The sequence below is a fragment of the Pseudorca crassidens genome, chromosome 7 (assembly GCF_039906515.1).
Source record: "Pseudorca crassidens isolate mPseCra1 chromosome 7, mPseCra1.hap1, whole genome shotgun sequence".
NCBI classification, from domain to species: domain Eukaryota; kingdom Metazoa; phylum Chordata; class Mammalia; order Artiodactyla; family Delphinidae; genus Pseudorca; species Pseudorca crassidens.
Genome location: NC_090302.1, coordinates 81,185,699 through 81,200,708, shown reverse-complemented (window position 1 = coordinate 81,200,708; position 15,010 = coordinate 81,185,699). Strand labels below are relative to the sequence as shown.

The following is a 15,010-nucleotide window of genomic DNA, read 5'->3' as shown; positions in this document are numbered from 1 at the left end:
TGGGGTATCATATAGGACAGAATATTCTGTAAAGAGTAGATTAAAAGAGAAGGAAATCATTGAGAGAAAAATGAGGGCCTGAAAGTTAGAATGGAAAGTTGTGAATGGAGTCCTTATAAGCGTATGCTCTCCGTTTATTAAGGGGTGACTGGATGAAGTAGTTGAAAGGACGAAGAATGTAACAGAGCTCTGACTGGGCTTTCAAATCTAAATGACAGTAAAAATGGTGGTGGGTATTGGGGTTATTTAAATGGAAACTAACCTTTATACTATGACCAATAGCCTGTTGACAAGGATTTCCTGTGTATATATCCAAAAGTCCACAGGATGGGAATGAATCTCCAACAAAGCATATTGTTTTGCAAACCGTAAAATAAAAAATAACATCTTTTCTTTCCAGATCTAGACATTAAGATGTTTTCATAGCTGAAAATGGAAAATAGGCACAAATGCTTCAACTTGAATTACAGGTTAAGCTAAATTTTCAAGTGCAAAATTCTACGAATAATTACCCAGTTTTAAATTTTTTTCTGCATATCAGGTTTATTTGTGAATTTATATTTCTTAAATTTCTGTAGAATGGGAATTTAGTTGTAAGGCCCTTTAACTCGTGACCTCTCAGGCTGGCAGTTCAGGAACCATGTTTCGTGGTATTTGACATACATTTTTATAGAGTCCCTGACTGTCCTTAGGATTTGAGCTTTCTGAAAATTTCTCAATCCCAGTTTTCTGGCACATCTTCCCACTGCTGTGCAGCAGGGTAGAACTCAAGAGCTGGATAAAGATCTCTTCAGAGGAAGTTCTGAGTTCCAGTGTACTTTTAGGAGTAAAACTAATGCTCTTTAATTCGCCACAAATATCTTCTCTTCTTGATCAGTCATTTCAGAAACAGATATATTTACTCTTAGATAATATCCAAAAATTTCTTAACATGACCCCTCAGGCCCTCTGTGATCTGACTCCTAACTGTTCCTTTGCTAATTCAGTTATGTTTATTGAGCCTGACTGTCATGGGTGCAATTCTAGACCCAGGGGATGCACAGTGAGTAAGATCTGAAGCCGACTGCGTTCTGGTGGAGGCTGACAACAAACTTGTAAACAAATAAAGAAGATCCACATTCTGCCTCCTCCCCCTCTTTCTCCACCCCAAAGTCCCCAGTCGGGCACAGGAAACTGTCCCTCCGTCAAGCCTTGCTCTCTCCCCTCCAGCCCTTTACTCAGCTCCACTCTCTGCCTGGAACACCACTCTGTCTGCTCTCGTCATCTGCTTGCCCAACTCCTGTCTGTCCTGCACATCTCATTTCAGAGACCGCTTCCTCCCAGCAGCTCTACCCAACCCTGGGGTCTGAGCTAGAGCCTCTCCCCCATGATTTCTACCCCCAATGCCCATGGTAGACTTGGAGACTGCATGTCTCACCAAGATGAGCAGGTTACTTGTGTGCCTGGCATGCTGGATGATTTGTCTCCTGCAGCCGTTTAGACTTTACTGAGTGGGGGTAACCTTTCCCCACTCTCAGTGCACACTTCAGCAGCCTCATGACTTAAGATTCCTCTAGATCAGGGTCTCAAGGGTTTTTTTAATGTCACAGACTCCTCTGAAGCTGAGGAGCCCCTTGGAATAATGTTTTTAAATGAATAAAATGAAATACATAGGATTATTAAGGAAACCAATGATACTGAAAGACTGTTCCCAGTCACAGATACCAATAATCCTATTGGGGTTTGTTGCTAGCATTTTATATTAAATGAAATGCTAAATTCCAATCAGAGTTTAGTAAAAAAATAAACATGTAATTTTTTCCCATTCAAGGTAGAAATATAGATTTTTACCCATAGACCCAATGGGTCCATGGCCCTAAGTAAGAACCCCTGCCCTGGGTGAGAAGCTGCAAACATAGTATATTCAGAAGAGAATTCCCACATAGTAATCAAAACTCCAAGCTTGACTTAGTGGTATTAGTCCTCTCCCTGATCCAGTTCAGTTCTGCTTCAGCCTGGAAGCTCGCTGTGGGAAGCGGGGATTGGTCCCCCTGCTCTGTCCTACATCCCTGACTACCACTTACTGGAGATACACTCCCCTCCAGGTTCCAAGCAAGGGGAGCATGATGTTAACATTATAGATGCTGTTTTATATGTTAGCAAGCCAAATCTCACAGAAGAAAAAGAATGCATGTGGCCAATTGTTCTTGACCATCAAGCGTGCTGAAGTTTAAGGATAAAATGTGGTCCTTGCAGGAATGTGTAGTGATCCACCTCCTGCCTGTATAACTGCAGCTCTGAAACTAGTCTGATTTAATCATCCCTCTTATAGCCATGAATATGGGCTGAGGAAGTAAGAAAGGTTAAAGATTGAGGATAATTGGGTTAAGAAGCAGAAATAGTGAATGTTTTCTGGGGTGAGATGGCATAGCATTTTTCTCCTCTCTAAAACCCCACTGAAACTAGAATCAAATGGGTTTTTCTTTTAAAGATGCAGAGCCACAAAGGCAGAAGACAATAGGAACAAAATAATGAAGCTGGAGAGTAGATGGAAAACTTGGAACCGAGTTAACAACCTAAGAAAGCTGAATCCTAAGCTAGTGGGGGAAAGCTGAGAGCAATCTAGGTTTACACTGCCAATTTCCCAAAGGCAGAAGCACGTACCTCTGGAACTGGGAGTATAAGGGAAGGTGGGGTTAAAGTAGTTTGAGAAGCAGTTTTATCCTTAAATATTGTTCTCTCATGCTACGCCACTACTACTCTTACCAAAGTCTGGAGATGTATTTTCTGGAGTAAAACAGAGGGATGCTAGATTGGGGGCTATATAAGGCACGGTTGAGTGTGTTGGTACTGTTCAAAAAGCAGGGGAGTTAAATGACAATATGTAATCTGAGCGCTCAGTGCTAAAAGCTAATACTACCCACTCAGCTTTCAGAACACTGATGCTTTTATCTTCCAGAGATTGAAAGACTTTTCCCTGGAGTAATGACCAGATAAGAGGAAACACCTTTTCTAAGAAATGCACCCTGCCTCCATCACCCTACAGTAAAGTTCAAAGTTGGCAAGTCGTTCCCATCACTCAGAACTTTCAATCAGGATGTTAGCTCCCCTGAACACCTGAAGGATCACTGGATTTTTGTGGAAAGGTTCTAACATGGAAAACAGAGACCAAATAAAACAGAAAAAATATCAACTTAGGGAAACAGAGCTTATGCAGAGAAAAAAAATCAATATATTTAGAGAGATAGACAAAACTACTGCAGCCATGAAACAAGAACAAGATACTACCAATAAGGAACATTCATAAATCAAAAATAAGATCTTAGAAATTCAAAACATGACAGCATAAGTTTACAAAAAAGTAAACAATATAGAGTTTGAAAGACAGATTTGAGGAGTCTTACAGAAAGAAAAGTGCAAAGAAAGAGAAACCAGGAGAGGAAGGAAGTCCAATATCCAAAAATAGCTGTTACAGAAGGAGACAACAGAGAAAGCAGGATAACACAATCAAATGTCAAAAGCAATTGATAGAATCTCCCCTCTCTGCTCCCTGTTGGTTATTGCTTAGATCTTTCTGGAGAACTCACCTGGGAGGCTGCTGTAGCTCTCTTGCCTATGTCCCACTTCCACTGCCTAACAGCTGCATGGAATGAATGACACCTGGAATGAAGATCACAGCAGGACATGGAGAGGGGCTTGTCCCCCACCCCCAAGGGTAGGCAGGGACAGAAGCAGAGAGGAAGACCATGTAGATGGGGGTCTGAGTACCTGGGGCAGAAGCTGGGATGTTCCTAACCAGGGCATGTAAGGGAGAAAAGCCAATCTGCTTTGCACTCAAAGGAGCTTAGAGCCAGGAAGCCAACTCAAGGTCCAATACTTTTGGAGGAAGGAGCTGAGTAAATCTCAGCTGCAATCTGTTTGCCCATAAAAGAGCAGTGGGTTTAGCATTGAAGCTTCTGGGAAAGAACCACAAACACAAGAGGTTTTCTAAACATAATGGGTTGGCCAAAAAGTTCATTCGGGTTTTTTCCATAAAATGTTATGGAAAATACCTGAGCTGGTCGAGTTCCTGCCAGCAGCCTGTACTCAGCCCTGCGCGGTGTCTCATTTCTACACCACCTATACCTGGGATCTGTCACCACTTTTCTCCTTTCTACCAGCCTTGCCTCCCTGAATATTCATGTATCCTTTTATATATACTTATTTTTATATATGTATATTTATATGTATTTCATGTACCTTATATGGTGCTAAACTCAGTCGGCTGTATCCCCTCCCAGGATTTGCCTGGTGCCTTCCCCTTAGAGGATGACTCCTGTCCTTTCCCCAACCAAAGACTGCATCATATAAGCTTGCCAGCTGCAGCCCTTCATTCCTGTCATCCTTCCCCATTTCTTCATTATGTCCCACTGCATTTCAGAAAGCACCAGAACTACTCACCTTGACTGTCAAAACTTTAAGGCTTTAGAAACTGTCCTGTCCCATTAACCAGACCAAAAAGTGGCCAGGAATCTAGAATTTAATGCCACACGTAAGTCTTTAACAATCAGATAAAGGGCTCAGAACTGAAGAGGGTCTGTGGCCCCTTCACCTGTTTCTGAAGATGTCCAATAATTGGCTATTTCAGAGAAATATCTGTTTATCATTCATGTAAATATGTGAAATTCTCTAAAACCCTTGGATTGAAATGGAGAAAGCTGGGGAGGGAGGTGGCTGAGAGGCAAGCTGAGATCTGTAAGCATCTACTAAGAAATGTAAGCCCCTCCAAACTACATGTTGTCTCCACGCTCCCTCACTCACAGACTGAATGAAGTTCCTCCTACAGACTGTTTTAGGAGGTCATTCTGAGACATTCCTAGAGCTCCTTCCTGCTTCCTGTTCAGTCAGCCTGCATCCCACCCCCACCCCCAGCACCACCACCGGATGGGTGATCCACCACCACCGGCAGCCTGGCCACAGAATGGATCTCTTAATGGTGGCAGTCATATTCCCTTGACCTCCTGAGAAGGCATAAGCGGACCCTGTCCTAGCTTCTTCTGTTAACTGGGTTGGAGCAGGAACTTGTCTCCCTGGAAGGAAGGCTGGAACCCCAGACCCTTCAGAAGGCCATGGCAGAACAGCATAGCTCAGGGCTGTGCTTGTTCCACTCGATGTAGGTTAAGTGTAAGTAAAAGATTCGGCTCACCCCTTTCCCTTTGGAAGGAAACTTCTGGCTGAAGTGGCCAAAGAATGATTTCAGAGAAAGATGATAAACATGAACAAAGGGCAGCAAAACTACAACACAAGCAAAACATTACAAAATCCTTGAGCATGTGGTTTTTACAATTTTCAGGCCAAATGTGTGACCCTTGGAAAGGATGCAAATTTTAAGGTCAAAGTCACAAGGATGGAATGTGGAAAAAATCATCAGAGTTAGAATCCTAACTCTGACATTTGACAAGTTACTTAACATTTCTGAGCCCCAGTTTCTTCATCTGAGAAAGGGAGAATAACTGTACATCCATACCCAAAACATCATTCACTATTAATGTGCTGGTAATTCCCAAAGCCACTTCTCTGCACTATCCTTTCCTCTGAGCTCCAATCGTACAGCCAACAAGCAGGGGAAGCTCCATCTTGCTCCAAAGACAATGCAAATTAACTCAAATTTTCCAAACGTCCACCACCCCACCAAACTGTTTTCTAATGTCAGGGAATGGATGTCACTATACATCTACTCAGACCATACACCGAGTCAGTCACTGGGTTCTAATTTTGGTATCAAGTTGCCCCTTTTCCTCTATTTTTTACTGCCTCTGCTTATAGTTCAGTTTCTCACTCTTTCTTTCCTGAATAATTACAATAGAGTCTCATATCCCCAGGGCTTAGAATAGTGGCTAGTGTACAGCAATACCTTAATAGTACTTGAATCAATCCAAAGTCTGGACTGAGGGGGCAGATAAATTACTGCATCAGTGTGATGAGTGCTATGGTATGTGAGGTCCTGCCACAGGAGGAAGTAGTCAGCTGATGAGGAGGACTGTAGGATCACATGAAGGGGTCACAATGAAAATGACCTTGAGAGGCATCTTGCATTTAACAATTAAAATATTTGAGTACTTACTATGTGCCAGGAACTATGCCAGACATTAACAGTCACCAAGGCACAGGCCTTGCCTCCATGGAGATCATTATCTTGTGTAGTAGAAAGTCTCACATGCTCAGATTGTCTAATCAAAATATACACTTGGATGTCCAAAGTTTATCTCAAAAGTGAACTAATTCCCTGTGCCACCACTGCCACCACCCAATCACACATACCAAACCTGCTCCAATCATAGTATTTCCCACATCAGTTAATGGCACCTTTCTCTTGCCAGTTTTTCAGGCCAAAAATATTGGTGTCATCCTTGATTTTATTTCTAACAATCTGCTTCTGATCCATCAGTAAATCCTATTATCCCTACCTTCAAAATGAATTCAGAATATAACCTCTTCTTGCCTCCTCTGCTACTATGATTACTGCAGTAGTTTCATAACTATAATCACTCTGCTTCTTTCTGAGACCATGAGAATGTGGTCTATGTTGAGGATAGGCCATATCTATCCTCAACATAGAAGCCTTATAGTGCTCAGGGAGGGTACTGGCTACAGATGATAGACAGATGGATGGATAGAAAGACAGACAGAGGTATATAAAACCAAGAGACCAGGTAAGGTCACCAAAGGAATGAGTATAAATGAAGGAGAGATCTAAAAACTGGGCTCTGGGACATTCCAACATTAAGAAATTGAAAAGGGAGGGACTTCCCTGCCGGCCAGTGGTTAAGACTCCACTTTTCTACTGCAGGGAGCACAGGTTCTATCCCTGGTCCGGGAACTAAGATCCCACATGCCGTGAGGTGCAGCCAAAAAAGCAGAAAAAAGAAAGAAACTGGAAGGGAAAAGAGGAACCAGTAAGCAGAGGAGACTGAGAAACAGTAGCAGGGAGGAAGGAGGAAATCCAGAAGAGTGTGACATACTGGAAGCCAAGAGGGGAAAATATGGCAAGGAGAAAGTGATCAACTGCATGAAAAATTCTGAATTGGCCAAGTAAGATGAGAATCCAGAGTTGAACACTAGATTTAGCAACACTGAGCTCACTCATGGCTTTGAGAACAGACTCACATGTGATGGAGGTGAAGGCATGACTGGGGTGGATTCAAGGGAGAATGAAAGAAGAGCAGTTGCTGATAGCAAGTGTAATCAATTCAAGGAGGTCTGTTCCACAGAGGTGCAGAAAAACAAGGATACAGCTGTAAGAGGAAGAGGGGCGCAGAGAGGGGTTTTTTTGAAGGTGAGAGACAAAGTGTTTGATGTTGACATAAATGATGCACTTGAGGAGTGATAAACTGATGATGCAGGAGAGCAAAGGGAGAATGCTGGAGCCCTGTGGTGGTTACAGGTGAGGGGATGAGAGCAAATGTCCAAGTCCAGGAGATGGCCTTGGAAAAAGCACAGAAACTTTGCTGGTGGCTAATAGAGAGAAGGAAGCATTAATGAGGTAAGACTTTGAGTATTAGAAGCAAGATTGCTCCCCCATGTACGACAGTGTGGGCAAAAACTCAAAAGGGTAAGTGAGGAGCTGGGAAGGGACCATGGCTGGGGGTGGATGGAGGGGTATGAAGAACCAAAGCTGAAAGCCACAGGTGGAGACGGATTTTGGAAGTTACGAGGGCAAACTACTATTACAGCGTATGCAGTGGGTGTCCAAGGTGGCTGAGTTGCTGATCACGTGTGTGAAGAAGGTGCTCTTGGAAGACAAGCAGCAAGAAAGATTGCAGAGAGGTTCTAGATGCAGGCAGCCTTGCGCATGAGGCTAGAGGCACAGTGCAGGTGTGGCATCCTAGTGTCCATCCAGAGACTGGGGATGTCTGAGGGTAGGAGGAGAGAACTGGGAAGCAGAAAGACAAAGAGGCTGCCCTGAGTGGATGGAAGGGACCTCTGTTTTGCACATCTCATTTCTCTCAGAAGGTGGCACGTCTGCATTTCCACCTTCTGACCTACCACAGAGGAGCCAAAAGCTGCAGGAAGGGCAGGAAGTGCTGTAGCTTCCTCGTGCTGTGGTATGGGGACTGTGGGATGCCCCTGCCTCACTGATTCCTAAGGAAATCCAGGATGGCTCAACATACCATCAAACTAGGACGTGGGGCACGACTCTTCCTCTGATAGGACCCAGCACTTAGCACAATGTGTCCTGCTAGCAGGATGCAGAAAAGCCAGGAGGCGAAGAAGCATGACTGTGTCCCTCCTCTGAAGGGTGATTCTGTGCCTAACAGATGGGAGCTCAGGCCCTGCTGTGGCTCCCCAAGGTGAGGAGGCACAAGGCCTAGGCCTGCTGAGCCACACCCTCCAGTGTTTTCCTAAAGCATCCCCAAAGATCATAGGGGGTCCTGTGGCAGGCACATCCTCCATGCCTGGTGAGAGCTGGGCAGAGAGCCACAGAGCAAGGAGAGGAGAGGGAGGCCCGGAATGAAGGGAATTGACTCAGAAGGGTCACAGCAGCATCACGTGGGAAGCTGAGGTTAATGTGCACACATCCTGGCTTAGGTGGAGCGGGTCCTTCCCATGTATCCCACCTGCCACGTGCCGGCATTGGCTTATGCTGCTGACCAAGTTTTGCAACAAAGGGCTAGGGGCACAGAGATGAGCTGGAACCAAGACCTTCAGGATTCTCAGTTCTCAGCAAAATCAAGAGCTGAGAGAAGACAGAGTCAGAGCCTATGATTCATGCAGGATGTTGGAGAAGGATGAAGCCTTGCTCATCCCATCCTATAACCCTAGCACAAGCCCCACCTTCCAGCTCCCCCTCGGCTCAAGAAGTAAAATCAGAATGAAAACTCTCATGGCAGGGCACAAAATCAGGTATTCACTGCTCCAGAATTGCTGGTAGATGCTAGAGATATAGCAATGCTTGCTTGGGAAATTTGGAGTTCGCCTCTGCCCTCTGAGATACCATACTGTCGTGGCGAATGGCTCTGACCTTCTGGAGCCCTTCTCCTGGGCTCTGCAGAGAGCATTTCAGAATTCTACAGAGAGCATTTCAGGCAGCCGAGTGCCTGCAGTGCGGGAGAATGGCTTCTCCACAAAATCACTTCTCTTGTTAAACACCAAGTCCCAGCAAATAGGGACCGTGGCTGCTTTGTTACTGTACCTCCTCACTGCAGCCCACGCAGGGAGGGCAACAACCACAGGATGCGCACAGGGGTAAACCCCAAGGCGCTGCTGCTTCCTGCACCTGTGAGAGGGGCTGAGCCTCTGCTCCTCACCATTCATCCAAAGCCGGCTGCTCCACCTGCTCCACGGCACAGGCCTGGGCTGTCACAGAATGAAGGACAAGAGTGGTTCCTGTGTCTACGGCAGGGACAGGAGATAAGGGAGGACAACCGTGAGGGTGTGTGGGGATGTGAGGAATGAGCACAGGCAGGCCTGTAAGGTGCTGGGGGACGCAGAGGACCAGATGCCTAACGGGGCTTGTGGAGGACTGTCCATTCCCATGCGCACAGACAGTGAGGCCAGGACCCTGAATACTTGATCTGGATGAGAGCGTGGGGAGGAAAGAGGGGGCCTGAAGGAGATCTCTGTTTCCAGAAGGAGGGGTGCATGCTGCCAATTGCCCCCCTTTCCCGCCTTGTCCCCCTCCTCCACTGTAACTTCTCTGGGTCCACAGCCGGGTAAAGAGCACATCGGGGGCTTTCCAGAGTGTATCATTCCCAAGGTCAAGCCCCACACAGAGGCCTCAGGGGCAGGGCCCTGGGCAGGCAGCCGGACACATGGGAATCCAGAGAGTGGGAAGGGAAAGGAAGCCAATCTCTTGCAGTAAATAGTGCTGGCAGCTGGGGCGCATCAGGGGAGAGGGTCAGGGGAAAGTGAGAGGCCAGAGCAGAGTCTCACACACAGTCAAAGACACATGCGTACAGACACCTAGCCACACAGACACATACACAGGAGGACATAAAGTCAACAATGCCACTCAGAAGCTAACTCAGAGTACCCAGAGACATGTTCAGGAAACACACCTACATAGACTCATGAAAACCCTGAGTCAGACATGCCCCAGCAGACTCTGGCACCACACACATGCAGACAGACACAGCCCATCTTGCAGGCCCAAAACACAAATGCATTCCCAATCCATCCTTCCCAGCCTTTCTCCCCGATACAACCAATAGGCCACCTCAGGCCAGGTCTGTTTATTCACCTCGAAGCTCTGGTTTGTAATTTCTGTCCCATTGCCTGTCCTTTAATAAGGACAGTCTTGGATCCACGCACACACCCCTGGTCTCAACAACTTGGCTGCGTGCTTTTAAAGGAACGCCACGGTCAGCAAGTCAGTCCCCTGCCCTCTTCAGCAGCCCCGTCCTTCACCTACACTCCCATCCCTACCCCCGGGAGCGTCCCCAGTTTACCGCAGGCTCCTGACCCTCAGTCTCTCCGATGCAGCAGAAACAGAATCTAAAGGAAGAGTAAACCAGACAGACCTACTCTGTCAAAATCCCCCTCAGGAAACTGTGAAGAACCAGCTCCTGACTCGTCAGGAAGGAGCCCTTGATACAGGGCATGACCACATGTGTCGCTCTACCCCAAACTTCAACTGCAGTCCATGCCTTTCAACCCTAACCCTAACCTCAACTCCAGCCCCATTCACAAACAACTCTAAAACCAGTCCTTCAAGTGAGACCCTCAGAATAACTGTACCTCATAAAGGTAATGCTGCTGGGTATTACCCAAAAGATGTTTACATGGCCAGGTAAGTTCAGGATAGAAAACTGCGATGTTCCCTCTCCCCAGGAGCTAGATGCCTACTTCCCTCTAGTCGATCGCAGCTTCAGGGATCATAGGGCCATTTATAACTCTCAAGTGCAGAAGGCCAGAAAATGTCCAAAACCTCTCATCTAAACCAGATCAATATCACACAATACGCATAAGGTTAAGTCCCTCTCCAGACTATCTCAGAAGCTTAAAACTGACCCCCAACACAAAATTTATCTCCTTGACCCATTTTGATCTCAATTTCAAACTCAAACAGTATCCTACTCCAACCCTAACACAATCCTAATCTAAGATGCACGAGCTCTTTTTTTTCCTAAAGATCGAGTTAGCTTTACTGAACAGTTCATGAATTGGGCAGCATTCCGTTTAGCAAGTAGAGGGGAGCTCTAAAAGGCTATAGAAAAAGAGAGGTTTTTAAGAGTATGACAAGGAAGTCAAAAACAAAAACAGATTATTTCAGGGTTAGGTAATCTATCTATAGGGGATGAAGGAGATCTATGTGCCAGGTTACCTCATCTTCCTTTGGGGGATGGAAAGGATTACCTCACTGGTGCGGACCAGAAATTTCCACACTGATCAGTTTGGATTACATTCTTGGAGAAGGCTGTAACTTCAATAAGGTCAGGTATTAAGTCTTCCTTCCTTCCTTTTAAGTGACTCCATTTTGGGCCTGTCATTTCTTTTTTAACAGGGAAATGGTGCCAGATCAACTCAGATAGGACACCCCTACTCCACCCACACTTCAGACTGCTGGAGAAGAAAGCAGACTTTTATAGACCCTTTCAATTCTCACCATGTAGATAAGCAGATTCTCCAGCTACTATAGGTGAGATCTACAAGATGCACTAGCTCTTATCAACAGGAACCATAAACGCAATTCCAAATCCTACTTTAACATCACCGTGATTCCAGCCCTATGCTTACCACTACCTACCTCCAATCCGTAACCACTATGTCAGTGCTGTTCCAAGCATAGTCCTAACTCTAACCCTGTCCCTAGGTAGCCACACTATGAGTAAAGTCTGCAACTATGCTGGGCACACAAATATCACACACTTCTGAAGGTAATGGGTCATCTGCAGTCCAGGAAGCAGTAGCTTCCTCAGTAACAGCTGCACAGTCATCAGGGCAGCTGGTCCCTACCGGGCTCAGTGCTCAGCTGGGAACCCAGGAGCACCAAGGCACCCAGGCCCTTTGACCCTTGTTACATATACAAGCGTACAGGGGCCCAGCTCACCCCAAGCCCTGTTCTAGCCCAGCTTCTGAGCTGAAATTCCTGCCATACCCCTCCCCGGCTCCTGCCTGCCAAGCTGGGAGCATCTGTTGCCCTGAAAGCCCCACCAGGCAGGCACAAATGGGCCTGGGGCCTGGAGCTGAAGGGAATGTGGCCTCTTCCCAATGTGGACAATTCCAGACTCCTGCAACACCCGCACCTAGGATCTCCACCCCGGAGCCAGGCCCAGGTGCCCGTCCTAAAGAGGTAGTGGGTCTGCCGACACTGGGGGTGAGTAGGGGTGGATTAGCACACCTCCTCTCCCAGGCTCCAGGGTCTCAATCTGGCGTTAGGGTGTGTTCACTCTGCGCTCATCAGCAGACGTAAAGCTGAAGTGAGCCACGTGCACCTCCCTCACCTCTCACCCTCGGCACCAGGACCTCCGGTGTAGCAGTCCTCTGTACCTCGGCCACCGCAGAGATTGTCAAACACTACCTAGGCTCTCTCGAGAGCTCACACCAAGCCAAAGCCTTCACCCAACAGACTGGAACACTTAGGTGGATACTCACAGGTCAGATGTGTAGCCATCCGAGTCTCTGCGTCCCCTTCCTTACCGTCTACATCCAGGCTGGCCTGAGGACAAGAGAGGGGCTTGGTTCAGGGCTGCAAGCTCCAAGATACGCACATGAGGTGCTTGATAAATTAACAAAATCAGCTTTAACTTCTAGAAAAACAAGTGATAAGGACTGTCAAGATCTGTGCAGGGTGTGAGATTTTACTCTATTTGTAACGTAACTAGCTATCCTGTTACTGTTCCATGAATGCTGGCAGAAGACACAAGACTCCTGGATCAGATATAAAGGATTTTATTACTCATAGCACAGCCATAGCAAGAGCTTTAGCATGGTTTTTTGCGTCAGTTTCCCATGTCTACCAAGTGCCATGGGGGTGGCACAGGATCTATGATAGATGCCTGCACATACAGTGGGCTGTGTTACAAGAGAGGAACATCTGTAAGGCAGTAAGGCATATGTGTGCAGCACTGAGGTTCCGTGATTCACAGCTTATTTTACAGTAAGAAACAAGCCTGATCTTTTTCCAGGGGGAAATGTTGCCTTATCTGTCAAGGTTGATTGTTGCAAATACAATCCTGAGAAATGGCATGGAAAACAATCAGGGCCTTGTATTCTTGGCATACCCAGTAAGAAAAACATTCAGGAATACTAAAGGTCCATGAGGGTTTGCCTCTCTCAACAGTGATTAGCAATGCGTAAGAACAAATGGTTCATGAAAAAAACAAAAACAAAAACAACAGCTTTCCCTATGCTGGAAGAAGTCCCAGGAGAGACACTCTGGTTAAAAAAGAAGTCAATTAACAAAGACCCTACAAATTATGCTTATTCATTACTTCTTTAGCTGATAGGTGGAACTGGGGATTTCTTTGTCCTTATCAAGGAAGAAAAGAGAGAAGACATTATCATAGGCACAACTTGAACGCTGAAAAATTTGTGGTAACCTGAGAAGGGTTTGGAAAAAACTTCAAAGGTCAGGGGCAGGTGGTGGTAAATAGCAGTGAAACAAGAAAGTAGAATAGGCCCATGTGGCTGAATGAAATGGAAGAAATGAGAGCAGATAACAACCTAAACCTTTCCTTGTTTGCAGAGACAGTCTCCAAGGTGGCTTCCCCTCATGATTCCCACCTCCTGGTATTCATGCTTTGTATAATCCCATCCTCGAGAGTGTGGGTGGACATGTGATTTGATTCTAATCAACAGCACACAGCAAAGGTGATGGGATGTCATACATATGATTATATTACATTACATAATATAAGACTGTCTTCTAGCATACTCTAGAGACTACTTTCTGGCTTGATGAAGTGGCCACGTTGTGAAACCCCATGTGGAAAAGAACTGCAGGTGGCCTCTAGGAACTGTGGTGGCATTTAGATGTTGACAGTGGCCTCCAGCTGACAGCCAGCAAGAAGCTAGGGCTCTCAGTCCCACAACTGCAAAGAAATGAATTCTGCCAACAACCAGAGTGAGCTCGGAAGACTCTTCCCCAGTCAAGCCTCCAGATGAGAACACAGCCCAGCTAACACCTTAACTGCAGACTTGTAAGACCATAAGCAGAGGACCAAGCTGGACAACTGACCCACAGAGACTATGAGATAATAAACTGTGGGTTGTTTTAAACCACATTTGTGGTAATTTGTTACACAGTAATAGAAAACTAATACACTGCTGTAACCGTGAGAGTAAGAGAAGCATCTGTAAGGCAGTAAGGCATACATGGGCAGCATGGAATTTGCGTGTATGCAAGGCACACCCTAATTCCACAGTATGAGCTAGGGAAGAAATAGGGAAGGAGAAGGCATCTAGGGAACTCCTCTCCCTCAGCTCATTCTATAAAGACATGTAGCTATGGAGAGCCTGCAGCCCTCCTAATAGGCTGTAACCATCTCATCCTGCATATTAAATGTAAATTATCCTTTTGTGCCTTCATTTGATTCTTGATGTGGGACTGGCAGACATTTGTAAAAGGCTCAAAAATGTAACTAACTGTGATCTTTAGAACATGGGGAGGGGTAAACCCCAGGCAGTAATAAAGCAAAAGAAACCTTTGAAAAGGGAAGTAGGGATTTCTCTGATCACAGGAGAAAGCTACTAAATTTTGGAATTTAGTCAGTTTCCATAACACATCACATTTCTTTTGGATATTTACCCCAGAGTAGAATTGCTAGGTTATATGGAAGTTCTTTTTAACATTTTGAGGAACCATGAAACATTTTCTACAGCAGCTGCACCCTTTACATTTCCACCAGCAATGCAGCAGAATTCTAATTTTTCCACATCCTCGCAAACATGTTATTTTCCTTTTTTTTTCTTTTTGAGAATAGCCTGCTGTGGATGCGATGTAATATCTCACTGCGGTTTTCATTTGCATTTCCCTAATGACTAATGATGTTGAGCATCTTTTCATGTGCTGGTTGGCCATTTGTATATCTTGTTTGAAGAAATGTCTATT

At 45.7% G+C, this 15,010-nt stretch overlaps 1 long non-coding RNA gene across 2 annotated transcripts in view; it reads right to left on the bottom strand.

Annotated features, from left to right (window-relative positions):
* LOC137227976 (uncharacterized) overlaps positions 1-15,010 on the bottom strand; it is a 117,830-nt gene that overhangs the window by 25,643 nt on the left and 77,177 nt on the right. For both annotated transcript variants that reach the window (XR_010945091.1, XR_010945090.1), the window contains exon 5: positions 12,553-12,616. This is a non-coding gene — a long non-coding RNA (uncharacterized lncRNA). The remainder of the gene's footprint in view (positions 1-12,552; positions 12,617-15,010) is intronic.